The following is a 12923-nucleotide window of genomic DNA, read 5'->3' as shown; positions in this document are numbered from 1 at the left end:
AGAGAGAGGGACAAATAAGGACAGACAGACAGAAAGGGAAAGAGATGAGAAGCATTATTTCTTCATTGTGGCACCTTAGTTGTTCATTGATTGCTTTCTCATATGTGCCTTGACCGGGGGGCTACAGCAGACTGAGTGACCCCTTGCTCAAGCCAGCAACCTTGGGCTCAAGCTGGTGAGCCTTGTTCGAACCAGATGAGCCCGCGCTCAAACCAGCGACCTTGGGGTTTCAAATCTGGATCCTCTGCATCCCAGTCCGACACACTATCCACTGCACCACTGCCTGGTCAGGCTGTTGTTTTTTTTTAATTTTAGGTTGCTAGCTCTCTCTTAAGATAAATAAACCTAAAATATATGGACACAAGGTATGCATATGCAGTAACAAAATTCACAGTTATGGTTTTAATATGCAATGAGTAGAGTTGAGTCAATTAAAATTTATTTATAAAATATAATAAATAAAACATAAATGAATAGAATACAGTTAAATTCTTAAAAATATCCCCGGTCAATGCACATATGAGTGCTCACTTTGGCAGCACATTATACTAAAATTGGAATGATACAGAGAAGATTAGCATGGCCCCTGCACATGATGACATGCAAATTCGTGAAGCGTTTCATATTAATATATATATATATAATATATATATATATATATATATATATATATGGCTGCCCAATTTGCTCAATGTTGGTGGCAGAGTAAAGAGAATGGGGAGTATAATTATTCTCTGGTTAACAAGCAGTAGAAACTGACTGGCTAAGGGGGAAAGGGAATTTATTGGAAAGAGGGTTCTTGAACAGTTTCAAAATTGAGGGGAGAGCTGGAGATCATGACTTTTGGAAGAACAGGACACTGGAAAGCTCCAGGCTCTCAGCAGCAAGAGATCCTGGATCTGCTCTCAGGATATCTTTATAAGACTTTAGGAGCCTGCCATTTGAATTTTGGGGAGAAATAAACTAATGGGCCCCGTTTATGGCCCAGTAGCCAAGGAGACACAGTAATGTGATTGGGAGCCTCAGTGGAATCCCATGTTTGGAAAGAAGAAAAAACAAAGAGGAAGTAAGAAAGGGGAAGGGATGCCAGGTAGACAAAAACCAATAGATGTGTTCACAGGGAGCTTGTCAGGAAACATGGATTTAATCCTAACTTCAGTACCACATGGATGAATGTGACTAAGCCATCTCTTTCCGTTTCAGCTAAAGGTACTTCCGGTATATGTTAGTGGAAAAGTAGGGGTGCAATTAGACTCGCCTACTATAAAACTATTCACCACAGTACATAAAACTCTTATCCTCAATCATATTTTTAAAGTTAAAGAACAATATCTTCCAGCCCTGGCAGGGTGGTTTAGTTGGTTAAAGCATTTTCCTGAAACGTAGAGGTTTGATCCCTGGCTAGGGCACATACGGGAGCAGATCAGTGTTCCTGTCTTTCTCCCTCTCTCCCTTTCTCTCTCTCTTTCTCTCTCTCTCTCTCTCTCAAATCAATACAATAAACATTAAAAAAAAGAAGAAAAATATCTTCCAAAGAATCACATTAGAAGATAATTGTGTTGCTACTATCACCACTCTATTCAACATGGTACTAGAGTTTTCAGCCAGCACAATAAGACAAGAAAGAGAAATAAAAGACATTAGGATTGTAAAGGAAGAAAAGACTTACCACTTTTGGCCCTGGTTGGTTGGCTTAGTGGTAGAGCATCAGCCCAGTGTGTGGATGTTCCTGGTGGATTCCCAGTCAGGGCACACAGGAGAAGTGCCCATCTGCTGCTCCACCCCTCCTCCTCTCCTCTTTCTCTCTCTCCCCTCCTCCATCTCTTCCCCTCCCGCAGCCATGGCTTAATTGGAGCTAGTTGGCCCAGGGCACTGAGGATGGCCTCTGCCTCAGGTGCTAAGAAGAGTTTGGTTGCTTAACAACAGAGAAGCTCCCCAGATGGACAGAGCATCACCCCTAGTGGGCTTGCTGGGTGGATCCCCAATAGGAGTGCATGTGGGAGTCTGTTTCTCTGCCTCCCCTCCTCTCACTGAATTAAAAAAAAAGAATTATCACTTTTTTGCAGATGGTATGATTATATATATACAATATTCAAATAATCTATAAACTATTATAATTAATAAGTGAATTCAGCTATGTCACTGAATGAGGGTCGATACACAAAATTTCACTTTATTTCTAAACAGCAACATTGTGACAAAAGAAAAAATTTAACGGTACTATTTACAACAGCAAAAAAATTAAATATGTAGGAATAAAGTTAATAAAAAAAATGCACAGTTAACTTTCTCAAACTATTTATAGATTAATGCAGTCCCAGTGAAAATCCCAGAAGATATTTTCTGGTGAAAATTGACAAGCTCATTCTAAAATTTATTAAAAAAATGTAATGGTAAAGAAGAGCTGAGGCACCAGATATCATAACCTAGTAGAGTGACAAACTGTTCTTGTTTGCCAGTGACTGAGGGGTTTCCTGGGACATAGTGGTTTCTGTTTTAAAGCTCAGAAAGTTACATACATCAAATCGTTATGTTGTATACCTTCAAATAATACAATGTTTTATGTCAGTTACGTCGCAATAAAACTGGAGGGAAAATCACAATGTATTGGGAAAACCAGAACAAGTTAATTACCTTAAGACTTAGTATAGAGCCTGACCTGTGGTAGCGCATTGACCTGGAATGCTGAGGTTGCTGGTTTGAAACCCCAGGCTTGCCTGGTCAAGGCACATATGGGAATTGATACTTCCTGCTCCTCCCTCTGTTCTCTCTATCTCTTTCCTCTCTCTCTCTCCTCTCTCTCTAATAAAAAATGAATAAATTAAAAAAATAAAATCAATAATAAAAAAAAGACAGTACAGAGCTACAGTTATTAAGACAGGTTGATCTTGGCACAACTGTATTAAAAAATAAACCAATAAAAGAGAACAGAGAGATCAGGAATAGACCCATAAATGTTTTATCATCTGACTATGACAAAAATAGCACCGCAGTAGTCCATTTGGGAAAGGATGGTCTTTTTCCATAAATGGTGCTGGATAATTAGTTGACTATCCATATAGCAATCAATGAGTGCAACACTAAGAGGAACGACTAAGTGGAACAATGAATTGATGCTTCTTTTTCTTCCTTTCTCTCTTCTTTCTCTCAAATCAATAAAATAATTAAAATTAATTAATTAACTTAAAAACCCACTATAAGATAATACTATATATCCACTAGAATAACTAAAATGAAAAAGACAGACAATACCAAGTACTTGTAAAAATACGGGCAACTAGAACTTTCACACTTTGCTAAAAGCGGTATCAAATGGTACCACCATTCTGAGAAGCTCTTTGGTAATGTCTATTAAAACTAAACACATTCATACCCTGTGACCTATAGATTCCACTTTTAGGTGCATACCTAGGCACCTCATAAAGGATTGAGACCTGGGACCACAAGTTTAAATGCGTACAGAGAGAGGTCAGGCAAGTAATATTAATTGCTGACCAGACATTTTCAGTGGAAGTGATTTACACTAGACACCCTTTGGCATACCTGCCCTTCACATTTTTGTTTACTTTCCTCTGGAAACAAGCCCTGCCATCATGTCTAGACCTCAAGGTTCCGCCTCTCTTTCTCCCTTTATGCGGCTGGTCGCTCTTAGATAGACACCCTACCCAAGCCAGGCGCCATGGACGCCGATCTCCTTGGAGGGCAGTGCACCATTCCCCAGCTGTTGTGAATGTGGGCTGCTAGTAGCTCACAGCTGCCCCCTTCTCTTGAATTGCTTTGCCCCATTATTCTTGAGAAGCTATGCCCTGTCCTGGAGGCAGCCCACAGCCAATAACTGATGGATATGGGGGTACAAAAGGCAAGCTCTATTGCTTCAAGATGGGGTAACTGATTGCAATGTTCTTCACTCTCCAGATCCCACTGTGGGATCAGGCTGAGGCTAGACTTGCTTAGTTCTGTCTTCTGTTCTGCCGCATCCTGCTTCCTTCACTGAGAGCATTCCCCTATAAATCACTTGCACCAGCATCTCTCTGCTTCTAGGGAACGTGAGCAGATTCACAGGGACCATAAGATGCTGTTTCCTCAAAGAGCCAGAGAGCCTAGACCCGCTGAAACCATCCTATCAATGGCTCCACAACCATGAACTCCTGGAGCTCTGTTTTCTCCCTTGCTGAGCTGTGGCTTACAGCATTCCTTTGATTTCATTAAAAAAAACCCCACAAAAAACCCAACCAGGAGCATTCCAATAATCCCTCTTTTTTTTTTTTTTTTCTGGTTTAAGTCAGCCCAACTCCATTTTCTTCCCTGAAACCAATATAACCTTAGCTAATACGATGGGTAATCCGGGCCGGACCTAACATAGCGTTGGAGATACGTCCCAAGGCTTGGTGGGATAACCTCAGTTAGAATCCTGAGGGAAAAGTTCATTGATTCCTCTCCTGTTCCCTTGGCACCAGTAACTAGAAGTGTTGCCGGGAACGCTCCCCATCCTTTGAACCTTCAGGAATTCGCCTTGCGGAGGAGGAGCTCATTTGTTACCCAGGGTAGTGTTTCCCTGAGACCTTCCCGATTCCCTGGAGACACAGAGGGCTAAATTCCTTCCACTGGTCATCATCCTCTGGCATGTCCCTCTGTGTCCAGTCTTGTTCAGGAAGGCTCTAGAATCTCTCTGTGCCTTCTTATCGCTTAAATCTGCTCTTTTACATCTTATGGTCTCCGGGTGCCTGTGCACGCCTGCAGACGCCCTGAGTTTGCATCCACACCACGAAAGCAGAGGGAGGAGTTGGGCGGCGGGGGGCGGGGAGTCAGAGGGGAGTGGCCAGATTTCAAATCACTTAGGTACAGGTTATAAAGAAAGGGTAACGCAACCTAAGCCTGATTCGTTCCACTCAGAATTCTTCACTGATTCGTCAGAAGATTGATCCTTCTGACCCAGACTCTCCCCTCTCAAGAGTCAAAGGCGGCTTGTGTCGGAGCCAGTAATCGTGCCTCTAGAGCAGTGTTAGGCAGTTTAGCCCACCACACGTTTTAACCCAAGCCAAATGTAGACAGAGCAAGATGATATTTTAAGATATTAACCTACATTCTGATTTTCAGTGGGCATGTCTTCCTCTCCCCTCCCTCCATTAAGCAGAGAGTCTCAGGACAGACATCCTGCAGAGGTAAGAGGAAAAAGTTGACAAGCCTTTCTGGCGTGTTTCTAATAGCTGGTAGGTGCTGTACACTGATGAGCCACTGTTTTTAGAGCACCCACTGATGAGGTTTGTTTGGCCCACATGGTACTTTCTCTTTTTTTTCTTCTTTTCTTCCTGAAGTGAGAAGCAGGAAGGCAGAGAGATATACTCTCACATGTGCCCGACCGGGATCCACCTGGCATGCTCACCAGGGGGCAATGCTCTGCCCATCTGGGGAGTCGCTTCATTGCAACTGGAGCCATTCTAGAGCCTGAGGTGGAGGCCATGGAGCCACCCTCAGTGCCCAGGCCATCTTTGCTCCAATGGAGCCTTGGCTACGGGAGGGGAAGAGAGAGACAGAGAGAAAGGAGAGGGTGAAGGGTGGAGAAGCAAATGGGCACTTTTCCTGAGTGCCCTGGTCAGGAATTGAACCTGGGACTTCCACATGGCAAGCCGACGCTCTACCACTGAGCTAGCCAGCCAGGGCCCACACGGTACTTTTAAAAAATACAAATTTGGCCACCTAGGGCTCAGCTTTCCAGTTTAGCACAGTCCCCAGCACTCCCTATTGCCTATCACACCTGATATTACCTGCCTGGCCTCTCTTTCTATGTGTACTGGACCTAACCCCACTATGGAAGATTATGTCAGGCGCCTGGGAAGCCTACATTCTCTTTTCTGAGAAAGAAGCAGAAAGATGAAGAGAACCGTAGCTTCCTTTAGAGAAGGGAGAGCCTGGGTATAATTAGTAATGAGCCAGGGCCTATTCTTAGCCTCATGGAGAGTAGGAGGAAGCAGATCCCACAGTCCAATTCTGGACTTTCAGACCTGGATCCCATTTGGATCCAAATGCCTGAAAAGGTAGGAGAGTTATAGATGCGGCTACGTTGAAGGCACAGGATTCCCAAGATAGGAGAGAGAGATAGAGGTGTAGATATGGGCCTACAGTCAGGGAGGAAGGTCTCCCTTCCAATCACCCTAACTCTTCATCCCCTTTCCCAGTGATTCATCTACGGAACAGACATTTATCCAGTGTTCATTGTGTGTCAGGCACTGTTGCTGTACCTCTTAAGGTTCCCTAATACCCCTTTGCCTTGAACAAGATAATAGACATTTTCCTTATTCTCTCTTCACACGTAAATGTTGACGTTAGAGATGTCCAAACCTGTGAGGATTTTTATTATGAGTTTACTTGAACCAAACTGATGACAATTGCCGGGAAGGAAAATCTCAACAGGCTGAGAAAATGCTCCGGAGAATGGCAGTTTTACCAATTATTTTATGCATCGGAATGAAAGGGAAAGGCGTAAGGGGGTTATGTGAAGTCAGTTGATGATAGATTAGGGAAGCAGAAGAAAGCAAAGCAGGGAAAACTGTGAGATTGGATAAAAAGTTAAAGGAATAGACACAGACTTCTTTTACATAAGTGGGTACAGGATGGTTAACAGTTAACTAGCATGATAATAACAATGAGGGCCTTTGTGATCTCTGCTCTGGTGCTGTAGATGTTCTTTGAGGGGTCTGGAACAAAGGAAATTACTTTGGTATTCCAAAGGTATGTTATTATAGATCAGCGGTTCTCAACCTGTGGGTCGCGACCCCGGCGGGGTCGCCTAAAGCCATCGGAAAATACATAATGCATATCAGGTATTTACATTCCGAATCATAACTGTAGCAAAATTACAGTTATGAAGTAGCCAACAAAATTATTTTTTGGTTTGGGGTCACCGCAACATGAGGAACTGTATTGCGGGGTCACGGCATAAGAAAGGTTGAGAACCACTGTTATAGATGCAAAAAATAAAGAAGAAAGAAAGAGGATGACAGACAGGCTCAGTTAAGGTAAAGATTGACCTTTGTTAGGGAAAAAAACTGGCCTAGGACATCATTACCTGCCATGAACTACCTTTTAAGTAGAAAGTTTTTATTTCAGGCCATGCTATGTGGTGACTTCAGGTCTCTGAGTTTGTAAGGCCGCCACGAAGTTCTCCCCTGAGCTTGTCAGGGTTAGTATGTGGCCCCTTTTTCCTCCACATGCTTCTAAGATTTTAGCTCTGAAAAAGCCATGGAGCTGATGAGGACTTCCTACCTTCAAGAAAGAGTCTGGACCCGGAGAGCCAGAGGGGTGGGGAACCCGCCCCCTGCTTCACAACCTGCTTGCTGTCTGATCCGCCTCTGGAATCTACTATACAAACCAGCAGGGCGGGAGCTTAGTCTCCTTATTACTGCTGTCTCCCCAGTGACAGCAGTGACAAGGAGAAAAAATGAATGGATGAATGAATGAATTTTGTTTGTTGAATGAATGAATGAATGAATGACCAGCCAAGTAGTTAGGGGCAGACTTGGCTCCAGATGTTATGTGTCCTCCTGAATTTCTGTCCAGGCTCTTTCTCAAACTGTAGGTTTTCAAAAGAAAAGTCAGCCCTTCCATAAGGGCTTTTAACGAAAAAACTAAGAGGGAAATAAAGCATAACAGGAGATCTGATGACAGGGACAGTTTTTAGAAGCACATATGACCACGGTGGAAGCCTAGAGGAGCCTCTCCTGGTGGAGGCCGCCTAGAGCCGTGTGCAAATTCATTGCTAGAATTCTCCCGGAGCCACTTGAGCTGGTTGCTCTCACCTGGGAATAGGCATATTCTAGGGCTAAAGGGCTCCCCAAGGAAAATGTCCCACTTACCTAGAACTTCTTGCCACCTAGGTGTCCCCTTTCTTCTGCCAACATGGAGCCAGTCACTCAGCTGGTCCCGGCCCATGGTGGGGCGCTAAGCAAACCTACGAAATCAGGAGCCTGAGCAATTGGCTTCAAGGAGTTTATAGACTTTGGGGGAAGGGAACAGATGTGCTTCTGAAACAAGAACAGGGATGGCTATGACAGTGATTTTGCTGCACCCCATTTAAATAATAGCCTAAGCAAAGACAGGTGGATGAAAGGTACCAAGAAGGAAGGCAGCAAGGCGGGTCAGAGGCCTGAGAGAAGGAGGGAAGGCTTCTGCTCAGCATCCCTTCCCCCTTCTGATTGCAGCACCTTGATTATCCCTTGAGAAACTGCCCCTAACATATTGCATGTAATTTCGATGGGACTGTCAATTAAAGTGCTATGGCCAAGGGGTATGTGTGACTGAGTAACCCAGACTGGGCCATTCACCTTCTTTCTTCCAGAGACTTGAATCTTGAGCACAGGGGCATAAGGTTAGAAAAATCTATCCTGATAGAGGTACCTTGCAGGGACTGCCCATTAATTCCTGCTACCTAAGCTACCCTTATTTCTCTTCTTTCAGGAACCTGACAGGTCAGATTCCGTAAATTCTGTCAGCTTTCCCATATCATTCCAATGAGGTCTTTTAAAGGTCAGCTGCTGTTGCTGGCAACCTGAGAATCCTGCCTTGGACAAAAAGTTCCTGGAACGTGGGAGATGTGAGCCTTAGACCAGGGGTTGGGAACCTATGGCTCGTGAGCCAGATGTGGCTCTTTTGATGGCTGCATCTGGCTCGCAGACAAATCTTTAATAAAAATAATAATAACGTTAAAAATATAAAACATTCTCATGTATTACAATCCATTCATTTCCTACCACTCATGTTTATGGTTGCAGGTAGCTGGAGCCAATCACAGTTGTCCTGTGGGACAACACCAAATTTTTATTGGATAATGCATAACGTACACGGGTCGTTGTATGGCTCTCACGGAATTACATTTTAAAATATGTGGTGTTCATGGCTCTCTCAGCCAAAAAGTTTCCCGACCCTTGCCTTAGAAGAATAATAGCTGGGAAGGATGAGTAGCTTATTCCAGGTAAGGAGGACTTTATTAGCAAAGCCTCTCAAGAATTCTGCTTGGCCTGGCCCCCAGGGGAGACCTCAAGGAGGTTTCAGAAATCAAACGGAAGGCGGGGGTGGAGGACTAGAATGAGAAAGTTCTTTCCTATTGTCTGGAGGGTATATGGCCTTTCTCTTAGAGTGATGTCATTAGGGCCGTTAATCAGAGAAAGCTGCAGAAGGAGTCAGAGCCAGCCAGCAGAGAAGTGCACGGGACACATTAGAAACTGGTGATGGGCCAAAGAAGTGAGTTGTGCTTGGAAATATCATCCATCTGGTGAGTTGAGGCAGCAAAGAACTGGGAAGCACTACTGAAGAGAAATGAGAGCTTATGGGAAAGGGGAGAATATGAGGATGGGCGATTGTTTGTAAAGAGCAGAAGGAAGGGACTGGCTGGGTTTGAATCCTGGCTGCATCGCTGACTTTGTGTGATTGATTTCCTTACCCTTAAATGCTCCCTACCCTCCATCTAATTCAGTGGCTTGCAAAAAAGCCAAGTGTTCAATAATGATGGCTTAGTAGCATTATTTTTATCAGTAAAATGTGATTATATTAATACAAATTGCTCATTAACAAGTATTATTATTACCAGTTACATTTCAGATTCAAAGCCACAGACCATTGCTGCATATATACCTCCCCACCCACCCACCCACAAACCACACAATTATACTTCAGAAATACCCCCGGGGCCCAACTGGAAATAACAGGCTAATAAGACACCTGAGACAAAGCCAATGAGATGTCATAAAAGAAAAGATCCGCCTGACCTGTGGTGGCGCAGTGGGACAAAGCCTCAACCCGGAACACTGAGGTTGCCAGTTCAAAACCCTGGGCTTGCCTGGTCAAGGCACATATGGGAGTTGATGCTTCCTGCTCCTCCTCCTTCTCTCTCTCTCTCTCTCTTTCCCCTTTCTCTAAAAATCAATAAATAAAATATTTAAAAAAAAGAAATAGTGGTCAGTTTGTTGATTTAAATTAAAAAAAAAAAAGAAAAAAAAGAAAAGATCCATCAGGCGTAAACTTTGACCATTATGTTAATAGGGAAATGGTGATCAGAGAATCTGAGCTATAGGATGGACAGGGACCCAGGTGACAGGTAGAGTGAGGACAATAACCTGAGATACTTCTTATTTTGATAGGATTCTTGGAAACTAGACATAGATACAGCCCACGCTGCTTAAACGGGAGTGTGACGGTCCATGAAGTACTCGGTTCTCTCAGGGGACCAGACCTGAAAGTGTATCCCTATACAAGAATGTGGAGCGATGGAGAGAGTGTGGACCTGGGAGATAGGAGTTCTGGAGTCCACAGCGGGTCTGTTAGGGCCTGTGGGAAGTGAGTCATTCTCTCAAAGTCTGGCTTTCCTATTTTAGTAGCTTCTGACCATGGTATGGGCACCTCTCCTCCACTTTTGAATATGGACCACTCTGTCTGAATCACCCTAATCTCACTCCTTCCCAACCTCATCCAGATGTTCTCAGGATCTCTGAGCTTTAAGCACATGTGTCCTTCCCCAGCACTGACATTTTATCCCAAAAGACAGTTGGAAAACATGGACATCATCCTCAGGTGACCATATGCTAACAAGTGGGCCATTCCTCTGGGTCACGAGGCATAAGGACTTAAGCTATAAGGCTACGCTTCCCATCACTGCTACAAGGCAAGAGGGACAAATATTATTAATCTCATTTCCAGACAGAGAATCTGAATCTTAGTGAGGTGGAGTGACTTGCCCAAAATCAGAGCTGGGAAGTGGTCACTCAGCCCCCCCCCACATCCACGCTGTCTGCCTCTAATCCAGGGTACTCTCCTTCCTATTCAGTTATGTCTATTGTCTTATTGTCTCCAGGGTCTGAGAGGTCTTCTGTACTCAGAATCTGGGAACAGTTCTCTTCAACTAGAGGGGAGTTCTTGGGAAGACCCTCAGAATGTGTCTAAAAGCTTCCTAAGAGGTGTTGGGAGTATATCAGTGAATAAGGCACAAGGTTCCCCATCACTGTGGAATTTACATTACATTAGAATAGGGAGTGTGTATCAGAAGTATCAGAATGGGAAGAAGTGTTGCAATTTTTAATACAAACATCAGGAAAGTCTTAGTGAGAAGGTGACATTTGAGCAAAGACTTGAAGATCAGGGACTGAGCCATGGGATATGTGGGTGTAAAGCCAGCAGGCAGGGCCACCAGGGCCACTATCAGAGCCGCCCAGCCCATGCAGATTCGCACTGGATTCGGACAGTCGGTAAAGAAACAACGGAGCCAAAAACTGATAGGCCATTCTCTTTAATTCTAGCTTGCACCTGGCAGGCAAGTAAAAATACACACTGGGCTCCAAAACCCACTCACATTCAGTGCTCACAAAGCTACTGACTTATCCGAGTTTCCTAGAATCAAAGGTTTCTAGCTCACCAGCCTTATTCTCCTCTGTTCCCCATCTCCTTCCTTCTCCAGCGTCAAACTGCACAAACTGGCCTCTCAATCAACACTCTGCCATCTTGGCTGCTTCTCCTGGCCACATGGCCTCTTTCTGCTCTCTCCTCTAATGATAATCTCAGGAACCAAAAGAGCAAGCTCCCATTCTGCCCCCATTTTATAGGGTAGATCCAAAACCTTTAATCCAATATACAAAATAGGGAAGTCTCTAATACAAAGTCACTTCTCTGAGGCATAATTGGATTGTACCACCCCACACCAAAACCAAGCCCCAGGCTGCAAGGATTCTCAACACACATTAATATCACCTGGGCAACGGCCTCATGTGGGCAGCACCATCTTTAACAAAGTGAGCATAATACATTTTATCTGCCCAACAGTGGGCAAAGAGGATTCCAGGCAAACAGAGGAGCCAGTGCAAAGGTCCTGAGGCAGAAACATTCCTAATGTCTGCAAGGAACAGCAAAGAGGACAGGTGGCTATAGCACAGAGGGCAGAAGCATCTGGTTAAACAACCATGTACTGGTAAATGATTATTAACTGACTTTTGACAAAGCCCCGATTGGTAGCATTTATTGAATGCCATGGTGCAAATACTCCCATTGTGGCTGACTTCAATCTACCAAGGTAACATTGCTAAATATAGAGCTGGGAAGAGAAGTGTACAGTCAGTCTCGTATCGAGAGTCCTCCAGCACACCTCTGCCTGCAGGCTGGTGGGCGTGAGGGTATTAAGCTCACAGTGGGATGTGGACTGGTGAAACGGGTTTGGTGGTCATCTGCAGAGGATGGTTGTTGGGTCCAGGGGAACAGCAAGATGACCCATAGAGTTGGCTCAGGGTCAAGAGAAGGGAAGAAAGGAGAGACTAACGCAACACCAACATGTACTTGTCACGTGAAAAGGAAGCCTCTTTGAAGGTGGAAGAAGATTTGGAAGAGAAAATCAGTAGCTCCAGTCAGTATTCATGGAAGCATGCGGGTAGGAATTCTCAAGAAGATCCCTACCGCCAGATAAAGCAGAGAGATCGGTGATGTGGGGCTTGGAAAATGTCCGTTGCATTTCAAAGTTAGCAGGTTATCATTTCTTAACCAGAGAGAGGAAGACAAGAGCCAGAATGTACAGAGGAAAATGAGAGAGGGAAGCTGGCCTTTGGGGTGTTCTGTTAATTCTATTAATAACAAATTAATTCCAAACTAGTAGCTTCACACAACAATAAGCATTAATTAAAAAAAAATCACTATAGCTTGTAAGGGTCAGGAATTGAGGAGCAGCATAGCTGGGGAACTCCGACCTGGAGTGTCTCGGGAGGTGCAGTGAGGATGTTGGCCAGACTGTGGTCAGATTAACTAGAGCTACGGAACCTAGCGAGCGAGATGGCTCACTCATGTGGATGGCAGGTTAGTGCTGGCTGTTGACAAGAGGCCCAAGTCCTGCTCGTGAGGAACTCTCCATGGGGCTGCTGGGATATCCTAACAATATGGCAGCTGGTTTCCTCCAG

General features: G+C 44.4%; 1 non-coding gene across 1 annotated transcript; it reads left to right on the top strand.

The window, feature by feature from the left end:
• Window positions 1-523: 523 nt before the first annotated feature.
• Window positions 524-630, top strand: LOC136314803 (U6 spliceosomal RNA). Its single transcript, XR_010727384.1, has one exon. It is a non-coding gene; the product is annotated as a U6 spliceosomal RNA (small nuclear RNA).
• The last annotated feature ends 12293 nt before the right edge of the window (window positions 631-12923 follow it).

The sequence above is a fragment of the Saccopteryx bilineata genome, chromosome 10 (assembly GCF_036850765.1).
Source record: "Saccopteryx bilineata isolate mSacBil1 chromosome 10, mSacBil1_pri_phased_curated, whole genome shotgun sequence".
Lineage (NCBI taxonomy): Eukaryota > Metazoa > Chordata > Mammalia > Chiroptera > Emballonuridae > Saccopteryx > Saccopteryx bilineata.
This window is presented reverse-complemented; position numbering and strand designations above follow the sequence as displayed.